The sequence below is a fragment of the Terrapene carolina genome, unplaced genomic scaffold, assembly GCF_002925995.2.
Source record: "Terrapene carolina triunguis isolate 2854851 unplaced genomic scaffold, T_m_triunguis-2.0 Scaffold42, whole genome shotgun sequence".
In the NCBI taxonomy this organism is placed as follows: domain Eukaryota; kingdom Metazoa; phylum Chordata; order Testudines; family Emydidae; genus Terrapene; species Terrapene triunguis.
The window spans coordinates 3,538,924-3,551,462 of record NW_020664393.1 but is presented as its reverse complement, the minus strand read 5'-3'; positions in this window follow the sequence as shown (position 1 = coordinate 3,551,462).

The following is a 12,539-nucleotide window of genomic DNA, read 5'->3' as shown; positions in this document are numbered from 1 at the left end:
GTCTCTAAGGCCAGGTCTACACTAATCCCCTAATTCGAACTAAGGTACGCAACTTCAGCTACGTGAATAACGTAGCTGAAGTTCGAAGTACCTTAGTTCGAACTTACCTCGGTCCACACGCGGCAGGCAGGCTCCCCCGTCGACTCTGCGGTACTCCTCTCGTCTAGCTGGAGTACCGCAGTCGACGGCGAGCACTTCCTGGTTCGACTTATCCCGTCCAGACAAGACGCGATAAGTCGAACCCAGAAGTTCGATCGCTCGCCGCCGAACTACCGGGTAAGTGTAGACCTACCCTAAGTAACCTGTAACACCAAACTAAAGAGTCTCTGCAATAGAGGGGTAACATTTGGGAAAGGAATAAAGTACAGTTTCAAAACTTCATAATTTAGTAAGAACTATGAAACAACATCTTCCATGAGATTGTCCCTTTAAAGTGGAAACAGTGACATTCAGGGGCCAAGTTTACATTAGATTATAGAATTAAAGTTTATTTCTTCTCTTAAGAGTCATTCTAACAGCACTGTGAAATTCCACAGTTATTGTGTCGCCCTGATTTCATATCAAATTTGCTTAGTTGACAAATAAGATGTTTTTTCTAACTGCTAGCCCTGCAAAATCATCCTGGGCAGCAAAAGAATCAAGCTGGGTCCCTTCTTTCTTATACATCATTATCACTGGAGACCACATTATGTTTTTATTTAATTTTGTGCAAGCCGATTGTCTTCATATTATTTCTTCAGTTACACCTGTGCAATCCCATTAATCTTCAATGTTCAGGTGGAATTAAAGAAATAACATGACCTGCAGGAACTCTATGACTGGTGATTAGTGTCTGGGAAAGTTAAAATCCATCTTGATTCTCAAATCCCAGGTTTAGTTTGTAGGGCTGGGAGTCAGAAAAAAGTTTGTTTTTTTGGTAAGCGGAGCACATTTGCTAAGAATTCAGTGAGACACAACAAACGTGGAACCCTGTAAAGCTGTACCAACAGAGTCACTTTCAGAATGGAACTGTACTTTAAAATATTCTGATGGGTAGGTCAGAAAGTCAGTTTTTTTGAAAACTTGGATTATACTAAAGTTCTGATCCATCTAACAAATCGAGTTTTCTTCTGTGACTCACTCACCTGTTGCTGGTCATTCCTTCCATATGTAAAACTGAGGAATATCCCATCTTCATCCCGTCTTATCTATACAACAGCATTTGGGCATTGTGAACACCATTGTGCCCATAGCATGCTTATAAAACCTCTTGTGTCCACGCACGACTGCTTGCAAGGACACACAGCTGTTCACATCACAGCTATGATTGCAGTTGCTCTGAGCAAGGCTAAGCACTGTTTCATCAGCTACTGAGTCATTCTGCACCACTGTAGTTCCAGAGTAGGTAGGCAATGCAAGGTGCAAGGAGTTCACCGAGTGTGATCGCACATTGCTCCTGCTCTCCCTTCAGTGACAGTTGTCAGGTAAGAGCACTCGCTCTGTTGCCTGTCAAGCCACTCACCTACTGGTTGCATGCAGGCCTGAGAGCATATGACATGGTATTCTGCGTTATCAGCTCTGCTTTGTTCCTACACTTCTGGCACTCCAACCCCCAAAGCAGCAAAAGACATGAAAAAACAATGCAAAATAAACTACTTTATATATTTTCAAAATATGCATTTGTGACCTGAACAATTATTTTTAGGATATTCACCTAAACATCATAAAGAACAACAACAACAACAAAATCATTGGTTAGTCAGTATAGACACTGAGAGACCTGGACATACAAAGGATTCACTTTTTTGGGAGTTGGCATGGCTGTCCATATGCCATCTCAGCAGCATTTCCCAAAATCCTGAGATCTGGAAAAGGAAAAAAAATCTTATTAGTTAATCCATACATAGGAAGGTAAACCCTGCCCTTCCCTGCTTTCAGCCCTCAAAGCAAATCCACATACCTCACTAGTGCACCAGTCCACACATCTCTCACAACCCCTACAGCGGACCATACCCAAAGATGTCAGCAGCATGTGCAGCTGAAGCTGTTGACTTTCCACCATGACACATGCAAGTGTCAGGGCATAGCCTCTTCCCTTTGATGCATGTACAGATTATTGTACAACACAGAACAGTTTAAAGCAGTTTGTGACTGGGTACCTGGGATGGACCACACTGAGAATGCCATATCAGGGCAGACTGCAAGAATTAGGCAGACAATCCCCCAAAACAGGTTGTTTATAATTAGATTCACCAACAAAAGTGCTTCTGTAGTACCACACTGGTTAACCAGAAGCCAAACACAATCCCCCCCTTCCAGCTGTTGGCTCCTATCCAGACAAACAGGTCTAAAATAGTGAGGGGTTATTGAAAGCCTAATTCACCATATGTGAGGTTCTTACTAATCCCAAAGGATCAGAAACTTATCTCAGGTCAATATGTATTTCAGCTCTTTTCCAAATATCATGCTGTCAGCCAATCCTTAGTAAACTAACTAAAGATTTATTAATAAAAGAAAAGAAGAGAGTTATAAATGGTTAATAGATCATATACATACAAATGATTCATAGATTCATAGATTCTAGGACTGGAAGGGACCTCGAGAGGTCATCAAGTCCAGTCCTCTGCCCGCATGGCAGGACCAAATACTGTCTAGACCATCCCTGATAGACATTAATCTAACCTACTCTTAAATATCTCCAGAGATGGAGATTCCACAACCTCCCTAGGCAATTTATTCCAGTGTTTAACCACCCTGACAGTTAGGAACTTTTTCCTAATGTCCAACCTAGACCTCCCTTGCTGCAGTTTAAACCCATTGCTTCTTGTTCTATCCTTAGAGGCTAAGGTGAACAAGTTTTCTCCCTCCTCCTTATGACACCCTTTTAGATACCTGAAAACTGCTATCATGTCCCCTCTCAGTCTTCTCTTTTCCAAACTAAACAAACCCAATTCTTTCAGCCTTCCTTCATAGGTCATGTTCTCAAGACCTTTAATCATTCTTGTTGCTCTTCTCTGGACCCTTTCCAATTTCTCCACATCTTTTTTGAAATGCGGTGCCCAGAACTGGACACAATACTCCAGCTGAGGCCTAACCAGAGCAGAGTAGAGCGGAAGAATGACTTCTCGTGTCTTGCTCACAACACACCTGTTAATACATCCCAGAATCACGTTTGCTTTTTTTGCAACAGCATCACACTGTTGACTCATATTTAGCTTGTGGTCCACTATAATCCCTAGATCCCTTTCTGCCGTACTCCTTCCTAGACAGTCTCTTCCCATTCTGTATGTGTGAAACTGATTTTTTCTTCCTAAGTGGAGCACTTTGCATTTGTCTTTATTAAACTTCATCCTGTTTAACTCAGACCATTTCTCCAATTTGTCCAGATCATTTTGAATTATGACCCTGTCCTCCAAAGCAGTTGCAATCCCTCCCAGTTTGGTATCATCCGCAATGTCCTTATATCAGGTCTGTAGCAGTGATGGAATAGACTGCTGGCTTGCAAATGTCTCTTTGGTAACTTCCAAAAGATTGGAAGGTCCACTGTCCATAGTTCAAGATACTCCTTTTAGTTGTATATCCACAGTCCAGAGAATTAGAACAGGAGAGAGACAAAATGGAGGTGTCTTGGCTATCTTTTTATATCCTTTGCCATGTGTATGGAAATTTACTGTCCCAAACAATGTCCACAGCCCTGTGTATGGAAATTTACTTGCACAAGATGGAGTAGTTCAGGGTCACATGAGCATATCACATGCCCTTTCATGTTTTGCGGAATCACAGGGGGTGGCCATTGGCTAATTGCTGTCTGGGGCATCCACAGGAAGACCTACTAGGCAGGATGAGTTTCATCAATGGCCCGCTGTGAGAGCTGAGTGTTCTTAATGGACCATCAATACATGGCTGTCTAGCCCTGGCGTAAATCTATATGGGGGGGTGTCACCCAGGAATACAACACGGGTTTAAGATAAATATACATAGCCAGTATTCATAATCTCGGATACAAAGATGATACATGCATATAAACAGAATAATCATACCTAGCAAATTGTAACTTTTCCATTGATACCTCACATCAGTGGTTCTCAACCAGGGGGTAGACAGAGGTCTTCCAGGGGGTACTGAACTCACCTATATTAGTGTTTCTCAACGTGGGGGGTGCGATTCCCCGGGCACGTGGTGGACAACTTTAGGTAGCTTGCAAGTGCAGGGCTGACAGGGGTGGCAAGCAGGGCAATTGCCTGGGGCCGTACACTGCGGAGGGCACCACAAAGCTAAGTTACATGCTTCCGCCCCAGGCGGTGGGGCTCAGACTTCAGACAAGGCTCACAAGTGAAAAACTGGAAATGTAAGTACAATATTTATATTCTAATTGACTTATTTTATAACTATATGGTAAAAATGAGAAAGTTAGCAATTTTTCAGTAATAGTGTCCTGCAACATTTTTGTATTTTTATGTCTGATTTTGTAAGCAAGTAGATTTTAAGTGAGGTGACACTTGGGGTACACAAGATAAATCAGCCTCCTGACAGGGGTACTGTAGTTTGGAAAGGTTGAGAACTTTAGCCTTACATGACATACTTTGTACAATACGTATGGAAATTGTGTAATAGTGGTAACAACAGTGATATAAATCAGTGGTTCTCAACCAGCCTATGAGGGGGCTGCAAGCAGGTTTGGAGGCGGGTCTGCCAAAATAAACCAGAGAGCAGGGCCGGCATTAGACTTGCTGGGGCCCAGGGCAGAAAGCTGGTGCCTCAGCCTCGCTGCTGAAGCCAAAGCCCGAGTAACTTTATTTCACGGGGGCCCTTGTGGTGTGGGACCCTGGGCAATTGCCCTGCTTGCTATCCCCTAACACTGGCCCTGGCTTTTAATCTACTAGATATGCAGAAAAACAGTTGTGGCACAGATGGGCCGTGGAGCCTTTATAGCATGTTGGGGGCGGGGGGAAGGTGGGCCTCAGAAAGAAAAAGGTTGAGAACCCAGGATATAAATGGTCACCTTTCTTATAGACAGCATCAACCAGTTATTGGAATCAATCAAAAATGTGAAAAACTGCAAATATATATTATCCATTGTAAAAGGAGTGAGTGGACACTGTGCCTTGTCAGATCGCAAGGCTCTTAGGCTCATGTAACCCTGATTTATGTCAGAATACTGGGGTCAGGAAATAATGATGCGTCTCTTGCCAACGCTCCTTTGTGTCACACATTTATTTTATGTCACATACATTATGCATGTGTTTCTGGGAGCCATGCTGGGAATTGTGAGAGAGGTGCAGTGCTGGGTGTGGATGCAATGCACTGAGTTACCCTTAAAAATAGGATGGCAGCTGTGAATGCATTGCACCAGGGGTTCTCAAACGCTGGGTTGGGACCCCCAAGTGGGTCACAATCCCATTTTAATGGGGTCGCCACGGCTGGTGTTAAATTTGCTGGGGCCCAGGGCCGAAGCCCAAGCCCAAGCCCAAGCCCCACTGCCTGGGGCTGAAGCTGAAGCCTGAGTCCCACAACTCAGGGCTAAGGTTACATGCACCCCTCCCAGGACAGAAGCCCTTGATCTTCAGCTTTGGCCCCCCGCCCTGGGCAGTGGACCACGGGCGGCGGGGCTGTCGGGGTCCGTCTTCAGTCCCAACTCCTGGGGTCGCGTAGTAATTTTTATTGTCAGAAGGGGTGCAATGACGTTTGAGAACTGCTACATTGCACCATTGTAGCTTGTACTAGTTCAATCACACTAGTGAGAATTGCAATAGTGCAATTCTCTAGAGTTATTAAAGGTTCTCAGACTGAGCATTAGAAGCATTGCGAATGTAGAGGGGCATGGGCAGGACAAAGCATATCAGATATTGCTGTGTTAAAATGACCATGGGTTCTACAGCCATGAGTTGGGAAGGGCTTCTTATTAATGAGTTGACCTTTGATCTCACAAATGTAACACTTATGTTGTGGGTGAAATACATTTCATACCAGAAGTCTTTTAAATTATTTTTTGTTTAAAAAACAAAAACTGACCTTATTACACTGAATTGGTGCTCAGTTTTTTTCAACAGAAATGAAGCATTTAGAAGCATGAATAAATGTTTCACTAGGAAATCTTTTTGCAAGTTGGTATTATTTGAGAAATGAGATCTGGATGTCCTAATGAAGTGTGTTAAGTCATGGGAGGAAAACTGCACTGGACGGAACTGGATTTCGTACTCAGAATATTTTAGTTGGGGTCAGCACAGAAAATCTTATAACACTGGTGTGCTGTATAGTGTGGAAGGAGAAGAATCCTTTGAATTGCGTGATCTTTTCATTCACGTAATCAGTTTGTTATGCACACAGTGATGCCATGGGACTCGGCATTTTAGCTGCTGGGTTTCTCACTGGCAGCATCTGAAGAAGTTCATTATATGCATTTATCACATGATGCACTTCATCAAACAAATGGAACTGGGAGCATAAGTGGTTCTAACAAGATTCTTCAGAGCTCCCTTATAAACTATTTACTGATATACTCTTCCTTGGTCAGGATACAATGAAGTTCCTTGTCCTGCAGCATACGACACAGGAAGTTCATTATCCCCCATCCAAATTAGATACAGAGAAAGGAAGCCCACACACAAAAAAGAGCCACTTACAAAGAAGCAACAGATAATTTGCAAATGCTTTTAGTAAGGAATCTCAAATCAATATATAGTTGGATTAAAAACTCTTCAGGAGAATGGCCTTGTCATCTTATTTTATTCTGTAAAGTGCCATGCATAACAATGGTGCTATGCAACTAATTTCTGCCACACACTAGTGATACTGAAGAAAATTAACTAATACAAGCATATAAAAAATAAAGGAGTCAAAACTGGAGTTACAGTTATGTATGCTGTTAAATGATACTTACTTTGGGTTGCCAAGAAATCCTTTTAAAGCCTGCTGAATCCTGGTATGTGGTAAGGTTTGAGGTACTTAAACTCCTGCGTGACAAGCTAAATATGCCCACGCACGCTACTTGTGTTTGTACAAGCTGCATCTCTTTATTTTCAATGTACATAGACACTACTCAATTCACATTCAGATCAGGTAGGATGATTGGTGTTGTGCATCCTTTGATGAACTCAGCTCAGTGTGCAATATCCTAGGTAATGTGCAGAACACTTGCTGAGCTCGCCAACTGATGTTACCTCAGTGTCTGCATTGATGTAATCAGTATCTTTCTGATAAAGATAACTGTAACTTCTTCACACTGCCAGTGTCCTCTCTAAGTTACCTTTCTATATGCTGGCTTTTTAAAGTTTGGATGAATACACTGCTCATGAAAGTTAGGGGACTAACAGGGTCTTGGCTCAACAATAATGCAGTGATGCTCTATACAGGCTTCCCCACCACAGCCTGATAAGCAACACTTCCTGCTTTCCCTATCTTAAAACTTTCTGAGCAGATTAAACTATGATTTTTGTGGTATGGACAAATAGGGAGTAGGATCAGAGGCTAGATACTCAAACCTGGGTCTCCAGATTAACAGTTCTGTGTACAGGAAATTGCCATTGCAACAAGGGACATCAATCAGTTCAAGAGGAAAGTAGATAAAACATTAAAGAAGGGGAATGTGTGCGGTTGAGAAATATAGGCAAATGGAACCAAAAAGGAAGCAGACATGATGGGCCTCCTGTTTTTTCTCTGTTGTAGCTTGGATGAATGAGACTGCAGTTCTTGACACTCACTCTATGGCTCAGATGTTTATTTGAGTGATCGAGTGAAACCTTTGTCTCTGGTGCCAGTTCCCAAACTGGCCAGGATTTTCAGTCTCACAAATTAGTTTTTCCTATTCCCAGCCAGATGTGTAAAGGAATGGGAATATTCTCAACTTGATGCATGGGTTTAAGATGTGCATCTTTAATTAGTGTTACTGGAAGGTACGGAACTAATGTTATGTGTTTTAAATAGTGAATATTTCTAATTAAATCATGTCATACCAGGGCAGCTAATCCTCATACTGTCATAGGTCTATACTTTATAAGTCTATAGCTTATTGCTATACCAATATAAGCATCTTTATACCAGTAAAACTGTGTCTGCTCTAGGGCATTGCACTGCTTTACCTAAACCGATATAGCAGTACAATAACTGTGTAGGCAAGCTCTAAGAAAATACCCCTTTTCCATTGCATTCCTCTTCCCTTCATGAGTGGTGAACACTAAATTCCTTCTTTTTCCTCCTTCCACTATGTAGTAAGGATTAATATACGCATCCTGGGCATCTCTGCCCCTTTGCCCCATGTGGCCAATACCCCATTCCTGTATAATATCCTTACTCTCTCTCACCTCTTCAACATGAGCCATATAGCCATCTTCTCAGTTACCACTATGGCAGTTTGAAGAGACTGCCTCACCCCTCTGAAAGGCAGCCAGCCTTGGTGTTGTCCATATACCTGTATTGCCTGACTCCATGATAAGAAGTGCTCTATATATTGGGCCACACTTGTTGAAAGCCAGTATTGAGTGTCTGTGCTTATTAGTGATAGGGATAGTCTGGCTTCCTTAAAGAAGACAAGTTGCCAGTGACCCTAAAACATGATGAGTCCTTGGTCAAGAAACTGTTACTTGTGAATAACAAACTTGAAATTAGTGCTTAGTCTCTGCTCTACATCCCTTTTCGAGGAAGTGTTAAAGAGTTCACTCACGGAAAGCACCGCCCAGTGGCCGAGCATACTGTGGCAGGTTCTCTTCTTTCCTGGTGCCCCTCTGTTGATGGTCACTCTGGTCCTGTGGTCAGGGATGCTGGAACTATTATAGTGGGGGTGCTGAGAGCCATTGAACCAAACTATAAACCCTGTATATGATGGAAACCACTTCAAGCCAGGAGTTGCTGCCACACCTCCCGCACCCCTAGTTTCAGCACCTATGTCTGTGGTGGTCCATCCCTTCTGTGACTCAGCCCTCAGCCAGGTCACATGTTTATGTCTGCCCCTTTTGGGATATATAGACTCCAGCAATGGGGTTGCCCTCTGAGTTAGGTGAGATGGCTCCCCCCAGGTTGAGTTCTCAGGATCTTGACCCTTCTGTCCTTAGGGCCTTCTCTCCTCTGGACTCTCCAAATCAGGGGAAGGCTTTGACCTTTGGCACCCTCTATAGGGGAATCTAGGCTTATCCTCGCCACTAGGTTCCAACACAGGACCCAGTGTAAAGCAGCTAAGTCTTGCACCAAAGTGCTATAATGCTGTCTCCTGCATCACTTCCCACCAGTCCCTTCTTTCCCAATGGGTATAGTGTCATTAAATACCTGGAATCAAAGATAAAGTTTCAGGCCTTCTGAGAATCACCAGTCTCTTCCCTGTGCGCTCCTGCAGTGCTCTTCTTCCCAGGCTCTCAGGGTGTAGATCAGTTCACCTCCACTGTCTGCAGCCTACTGAACTGGCTTGTTCTCTTTTTGAGCTCCTCTTGCAAGCTGTGCATACTTTGGAGATGTGGTGGATGGGTCCCAGAGTAGCCATTTAACCCTTTCCTTACTGCTATGAGGGGTTGTATACCCCATCCCAGGAAAGTTATAGAGCAGGAAGTTGTTGTGATGAGTTTTGTGTGTGTGTGTCATGTGCACTGAGAAATTAACTGGTCAATAACTCATTTCACATCGGCCACCATACAGCCATCAGATTGTAATGACTTTTGGTCACTACCAACCTGGGCTGGATTAAGTGAGGTGGCCTAAAAATGAAATGCTCTTTAACGTATCATCTCCCCCACACCCAATATCAGACTTTTAAAAAGTGTTTCTTATTAAATCTCTTCACCTTATCAAAAGCACTTGGAAGACTGCAGGCTTTTTCATAGCACACTTCAGCACTCAGTCTCTTGCTGAAACTCTCAAGGCTGAAATTTTTACATCACTGTGATGCCTCTCACCCAGATATGGCAGTCACAAAGCATTATATTTAGCAGACTTTAACATGATGAAAATAGTATGGATGCATCACAGCAACTATGTGTCAGTCCAAGTAAAAGTAATAGTTAGCTCTAACAAACCCCATCAATGCTGCTGTTTTTGGGATGAGCTACTTTAAAAACAGAAAAAAAGTCAAGCTCCAAAGAATAAAAATATTGAACTATATTCATTCAAAATAAATTAGCCGTGTTGTGGGTAGTCTACAACAACATTGTCCTCTAACAAAAAATACTTCTGTTCCCAGTGGGCAAAGAAAATGTGCTACAACCTGCTGGCAATAATTGTTTCAATGCAAATGTAGTGCTTGGTTCTGTTCTCATTATGGTCATTGCATTAGTTAGACAAGACAAGTGTCTTCAGAAGAGGTGAATAAGATTTCAGAGAGATCTTAGAAAGTTTAGCATAAGTATTTGTGAAGTTCCCATTTATCACTGTAACAATGACTGTCTAGAAGGAACCTGTTACAACACAGTAGGCTGCTGGCGTGGTTTAAATAGAGGGCTGTCTTGCAGTGAAGATAGTGCTGAACCATATTTTAACCACATTCCTGACTTATACAATAGACTTGAATTTACAAAGACCTGGAGCATGATTTAGGAAGCTGTTAGGGTTCCAAGTATGCTGCAAATCCAGTTTGTGTCAGTGCTACTGTATTATGAAAGCATTATCCTACAATAGTTACAATATCAATTTAAACTGGAAACTTCAAAAGCAGCTGTCTTTAGAAAGCTGGTTACATTTCCCAAACAACAGCCTTTGGTTATTAAACAATGGCAGACTCCTCTAAGTGAAGGGAGAAAAAAGTCTATACCTTTTGTAATAAAGCCAGGGGATGAAACATGGATGTTTATTTTGAAAGATAACATACACCTGTTCTGTCTGTTGAGTGCTAGGTAACTATTGGAGGCTCATTTTCATCTGTTACCATGGTAAACTCTTTGCACTTCAAGGCCTTACAGCTTTGTTTCCTTTCAAGATGAGGTACTTGCCCTAGCTTTTCCAGAAGCTTTAACCCAATAACATGGAAGTGTGATAATAATAGTAATTGCTCTTCTCCCTCCATCAATATGTCTCATTTGTGTAGCACTGACCTATGGACTGTTTTTCCTTTGAACTCCTTTTTGAAGTTTGCTGCTGCCTGTAGTAGTCATCCTTATTAACATTCCTGGTTCTCCTTTGCCTTCACCCAGTTTGCAGATAGAGAGATAAGGAAGGGCAGGCTGCTAACAATGGTGCTTTTCAGGCAAGCTGCTCTAATGAGCAGGCTTGGTAGTTTATCTTGCTGTCTGTCCAGGCAGGTTACAGGATCTTTGCTTCTTTGTTTTGTTAAATGGTACAAAAGAAACCTGGAAGGTTAAAAAGCCTACGGGGGAAACTGGCAGTTATGGGAAGGACCATCAACAAGAATTTTCAAATACTTTTTCATATGAGCTCTTATTGGCTTGGCTTTTTATCAGAATGGCTGTAAAGTATCCTCACTGGAGATTAGCTATGGAATAGAACCACTGCACTAAGATTTTGTTAAGTGCTGATGACTTGTATCAAAGGCTCATCCCAGTAGTGTAATTTGAGTTTCTTGAAAAACTTATAACAGGAGAAGAGAGTTACTTCTTTCACAGTGAATTTTATTTATACTCTTATACTACACCCATCACCAGGTTAAATTGGTAGCAAATAAGCCCTCATGCCTTCATCTATATCATGATTACAGGGACAATGCATACGCCCCCCCCCTCCCCATGAATCCTACTAGCTGGTCTGATAAGCAAACTCAGACATAAAACAGTTGTAAATGTTTAAGAGGCGCCTTTCATCCCCTTCATTACCTGTATCTCAGCTTCTGCTAGGCAATAATGCCAGACTCTTGGGAAATGTACTTATTTACATATGGAATGGCTATATATGTTACTATGCTATTTACATATATAGTTAATAATTTACTTAGACTTTGGCTGCAAATAAACTTTTAATGCTTGCTCTCATTCATTTTTCTTCCCTTCTATGTCTCAGTCTTTTGTCCTCTAACCCATTTCCTTTATATTATTTAATGTAAAATGTTTAATTTTTAAATAGCCTCAGTATATTTTGTCTGTCTTTTCCTTTCCTCTTATCTGCTGTTTCTTTCTCTTACTTTTCTCTATCCTTTCTATTCTTTCATTGTTTTTCTCCTCCTTTCTCTCCCTTTTCACAACTCCTACCATTTCTCTATATTAATAAACATCTTTAAGGGGGTGTGATGAACTGGGACTGTTCTTAATGTGGTATGTGGTCTTTGAATGCTGAGTGGGGAGTGTTGGCTGGGAAGGCAGGGGAGTGTGGCTAGGATGGTCTGCATTGGGGGATGGGAGACTGGCCATGAGGGAGAATACCTGAGGATGTAACATGAGAACCCAGGGAGGGGTTAGAGGCCAGGTGACACCTTGGCCCGGGAAACTGAACAAAGGGCGGGGGAGGAGATGCTGGAGAGAGAGAGTTGGGGGCTGGCTGGAGGAATGGCTGGGAGGCAGACGGGGCTCTGACCTCCCAAGGGGGCTGTGGTGCCCTGGAACCCCAAGATACACCTAATTGGGGGGGGGTCCTGTTGTCTGTGCCTGCAAGACCTGTCTTGGACTGTATTCCTGTCGTCTGAATAAACCTTCTGC